Source organism: Dipteris shenzhenensis, chromosome 19 (genome assembly GCF_047967505.1).
Source record: "Dipteris shenzhenensis isolate YYH24624 ecotype China chromosome 19, Dip_SZ_1.0, whole genome shotgun sequence".
NCBI classification, from domain to species: domain Eukaryota; kingdom Viridiplantae; phylum Streptophyta; class Polypodiopsida; order Gleicheniales; family Dipteridaceae; genus Dipteris; species Dipteris shenzhenensis.
The window spans coordinates 55,207,250-55,212,261 of record NC_141614.1 but is presented as its reverse complement, the minus strand read 5'-3'; the positions used below and the strand labels follow the sequence as shown (position 1 = coordinate 55,212,261).

Here is a 5,012-nt window from a genome sequence, read left to right as displayed (position 1 = left end):
TACTTTAGTAACCGATTGAGCCACAGTGCTCTTGGATACCCTGTGCATTGGACCATTGGACAAGTTATTATGGAATGACAGAGCACTATGGCCTTTAGAAGTATGGCCCATTGATTGCATTGGGGGGTACACTTCCTCCCCCATCACTACTACGAAAGTTTGGTTGGAACCACTATAGAGAACTGCCATGTAGAATGATGCAGATATTGTCCTGAGGATATCTCCTTGAGGAGTAATTCCATGGGGAAGTACATCTTCCTCCCCTCTCTCTCTCCCTATGCACAAGATGGGGCAGACCCTTCATCTTGGTTTGTACCCTTGAGTAAAGACAGTACAGTAGCAAATATGGATATGGATAGATGGAACATTTATTAACTAAAAGGACTCTTGAAGTCGTTGGGATGTCTCTAGAGAAGGCTTGAGACTCATAGTGAGATAATTCCCTCCATCATCTTGCCGCCCCACCCCTCCAACCTCCAACCTCTAAGCCCTTCAGCTTCCTTGATCCAGAAACTCTTCTCTTCCATGCTCGAAGCTCTGGCATTTGAGGAGTTAATCGTCACAACTAGAACCCTCTGTTGTCCCCTTGAAAAACAGGCAGAACTGGCACGAGTTCCCTGAAAGCGTGATGGTGGAAAAGCTCCTCACTACAATCCCAGCTAGGTAAGAGCTCCCTCCTTGCTCTGGGAGACACACAGTTGTGTCACTACATGTTTGAGTCAACCCATGAGCAGATGTTGGTTTGAATACACAGTGCATCGCTGTGCATGGTGTCTCATGGGTTATGTTTTAAAATGAAGGAAGAGAGTCCAGAGAACTCCGTTATAGCTGTTTGTTCTAATCCCTATGTTACGTTTTTCTCCCTGACTGGCAAATACATGCCCGACTCCTTGAATCTTGTCGGGCTGTTCGAAGGGTAGATAGTAATCCGCTGTTGTGCCCTAGGAAGCTTTCCGTGATATAGTGCTTGGTGATATACTTCACTTCCTTCTTACCACTTCCCTTCTCTAGTTTTTTGGTTGCTGAAACTTCAAGGAGATCTGAGTTAGCGGTCCTGGCAGCCTAGCAATGACCCCTCTCCCTTGAAAGCATACAAAACTCTGTTGATTCGATTGCACTTCCTTTTCAAGCAACATCATTACTCACACGGCTATTCTTTGACGATGTTTTGCTACCTAGGATGGACCTTTTGCCTTGGTCCAAGGTACCAAGATACTTGAGTTATGGAGGCAGAATAGTACCTTTTTTCCACTTTCCAAAGCCATTTGGGCTTTTATGAGTAGCTCACACATAGCCCAAGGAGGTTAGATGCTGGTCTTGAGGGGCACCGCTTCACTTCCCCTTTTGTAGATGAACTAGTATGGTGGAAGTCGAGCCTCCTCAAGTACTTAGTAAGGCACCTATTTAGCAAGCCACATGACTAATTTGTCTCTCTTTTTCCTATTGTGAGCTTGTGTGCTATGAGCTTGCTTGTTAAATGTTATACATTTTGATTTTCTTGTGCATAGTGCTAGTACCGTGGCAATGCCAAGTTTCTTTTTATCTTGATGAAGGTTCATTTCCATGATTCATATATTGGGCTGCACACTCTGGCTTGACCTACACTTTGTTATAGAGCTTCTGATTCAAATAGCAAGACCCTTTGCTTCCATGGATTTGTGGTTTTTATGACTCACGTGTTCTTGCACTTGCCCTCCAAGGCTGAAGGATGGCAACCAAACTGTACACATACGAATTCTTTGCTTTATTGGCAGTGCAAGTGTGTTTACAATGACCCTCTAGATGCCTTGTCTTAGCATTAGAAGACTGGTTCTAATAGACTGCACTGTGATGGTCATTATACCTTGTGGCAGGCAGAATTGTGGTTGATACCAAATGCTTGAATATCAACCAATCTTTACACTCCTTGATAATTCTTATGTTGGGAGATTCAATGTACTATATGGATGCTATCGTTACAAGAATAGAAAAGAGGTAGCTAGTCTAAGTTTTGTTCCCCCCATTTTTTTCGCTTGGGTCTCTTTAGGTAGCTATCATTACTTCAATCATCTTAGCATAGAGGCAAATGCCTATGTGCAGCAGCCAACACTACTTTGATCATCACAGTACGACTGAAAATGAACCAGTGACCATGAATAGTGGACAAGTGCACTGAGTATGGAAAGCTGAAAAGTCAAAGTCCATTCTCAGGGTTTGATGGGAAGTTACATGCCTTCCTGAATGGCCTCAAGTGCATGAAACTAGAGAGTTGTGAGATCCGTGTATGTAGATGTCCACTATGAGGCTAACTACAAGCTATTGCCCTCTCCTTTGACATCCTTCACCTACAAATTTGCTGCTATTCAATTGATCAAGTGGGCACCACTTACAGAAGCTTGGATATAAAGAGAGATTTTGGAGTATTGGTTGCCATACACATTACGATGTGATAGGCTGTTCAAACACTTAAAAACTCCCTGTGGTTTTCCTTGTAGTCCATTGTAAGGATTCGTTTTAGATAATGGTAAGACTATATTTTGCCTTTTGCACTATGGAATAGTCTACCAAGGCTTTGGATCCATGAACATTACTAGAATTCGATTGATTTCAGTAACTCCACATGTCATGACTATATAATAAAGGAATAGAAAGAGCTTATATTATGTGAAAGAAAAGGAGCTCTCTATTTAGTTACATGTTATCTATTTTTTATTTCATTATTGGCATTTAAATGCAGTCATACTGACTTTTCTGTATGTGGAGGTCTATTTCTACCTCGGTGGACCAAGGGATATGTCTAACTAGAATGTGGTAGTAATTTCTATTGCTAAAATATGATCTCTTGTGATTTTTACTACTGAAAATCATGAGATTAATACCTTTTTTAGGATATTCTGATTTCTTATGGGATAGGGCTTAAACAACCTCCTTACGAGACAATTTAGTTATGGTAAATAATATTTTACTATCGCCTCTTGAAAACTTTGGGGATTCTACTACGTATTGGTGCCCTTGGATGGGCTCTTACCATAACTGGTAGTTTACCTCTACCTTATGGATCTTTGTAGGTTCTCCAATGCCAGTTCTTTTATATGTTTGTTATTTGATTCTGACTAGCTTTGGTTATTTGAATAGCTTGAATTATCTTGAGAAATTGGCATCCAAAAGGGATGGGATCTATGGTTTCTCATGGAAAAATGGTCTTTGATGGCTTCTATAGTTTTGTATTGCCATGATTTTATACGCATTTCTTTAACTATTTAAAAGCCAACCTCTGATCTTTTTCAAATACTAGAATGCCAAGATCTGATATTGCTAGTCTAGATAGAGTGACAAGGATAACAACCGTGTGCCGGCATTGAAGCTTGCAGTCCCATAGTGCATTGTATTCATGTTTTAACGTGCTGTGCTTGCGGATGGATGTAGGTGAGTTGGCACACTTCTCTGTCAGATTTGCAAATAAAGTCTTAAGCATGATATTGCGAGAAAGGATGTTGGCAACCTTGAGGAACACACTTGGGGAACCCATGATGAGATATAGTGTTCTCCGCCCTGCTATGCACACTTACGAAAATGTATCGGTATAGTCATATGGTTTTTACCATTAGAGTAACTGATAAAAATTGCTCTTTGGGATTCTCAACTTTTAATGCAGCTGGAATAATCATTTGAGGTTTTGATTGCTTAGTGTCTCTCTTCGCTACCCTTAAACATTATCCGAGGTGGACACACACACACACACACACACACACACATTCCTCCCCCTGCTCTACAAATAGCAAAAATGAAGGGGAATCTAGGGCTCGCCTATAAGCGAACCCCATGTTGGACTTTCACACTGTAGATTACCATGAGCTACGGACACTAACAGATGCATGCATACACACGTGCTACTTAGAGAGGCATGACCTAGATATATATTTATATATATAAAAATATATAGGATGGCTTCTAAGAGGAATTTTAAGCCACCATCACCAGATTGAAATTGGCACCTGCTGCTACACCTAGTGGTACCCTCTTGAGGGGATCTAAGCGACTGCCTTCACCTAAAGATAATGTATGATGCATGTCATACACAAGAAGAAAATATTCATAATCCAATTTGAGCACCCCATTTGGAGGGCTGGAACCACTTCCTTGGATCCCATTGAACCCCTTGAAGAGTGCGCCCTCCCACAACCATATCCATCAAGGCAAGTGGTCCTACCCCAGAATGATTGGCAGGTGGTCAATGGACCTGATCTTGCCTAGACGTCCCATCTACTCTGATTTGCTACCACTCTAGCATCTCCAAGGCTACCTCTGGCTCTGGATCTCCATTTCTCTCTGATTGTAAAAAGCCCCCAAGGCTCAATCTATAATGCATGTTGCAAAGGGTGCCAAGGTATTTGTGTATATCCTAGATCTTCAAGGGCACCCTAGTCCTAGACAATTAGTGATAACACCACAAGCCTGGGGTTGAGGCACTATGTAGACCTTCCCTCCAAGACTTGGATATATGGTGGCATTTATCTCTTGTATCCTCATGCCTGCCTCTCTCAAATAAGAGAGACCTCTCACATTTGCCTCTAGCTCATGTGGGAGCAACTTCATGCTCCAAATGATCTAGTTGGATCACTATCCCACTGCGTCCAGCCTGTCCACTTCCTTATTTAGTAAGTGTCCCTCTTGGTCCCACATCTCTAGATGGTGGAGAAGGGGCTAGTGCTCCCACTCCTCCTGGCACTACAAGGTGGATTGAGTGGGTCCCCCAGAGTACAGATCCACTTAGTCTCCTCACAATGGGGAGCCCTTTCTAGTGAGAGGGGCCTTAGAGAAAATCCATTGATGTGATGATTACTATTAACCTCTTGTGTGGGGGGTGTTCCTAAGAGGCCCTTTGTGAAGCAAGAGCTTCCATGGCTCTAATCCTAAGGTGAGACCGTGCACTACTAAATTTCCCATCAAGGCTCTTCTCTACATCTTTGGATCACTAGTCCTCTCTTTGCTTGGGGTAGAATCGTCATTTGCCAAGCCTTGGTCCTAGTGTT

At 42.4% G+C, this 5,012-nt stretch overlaps 1 long non-coding RNA gene across 1 annotated transcript; it reads left to right on the top strand.

Annotated features, from left to right (window-relative positions):
- Positions 1–427: 427 nt before the first annotated feature.
- On the top strand, positions 428–3,629 carry LOC147890658 (uncharacterized). The gene is made up of 2 exons (XR_015542679.1): positions 428–663; positions 3,406–3,629. It is a non-coding gene; the product is annotated as an uncharacterized LOC147890658 (long non-coding RNA).
- Positions 3,630–5,012: the final 1,383 nt, after the last annotated feature.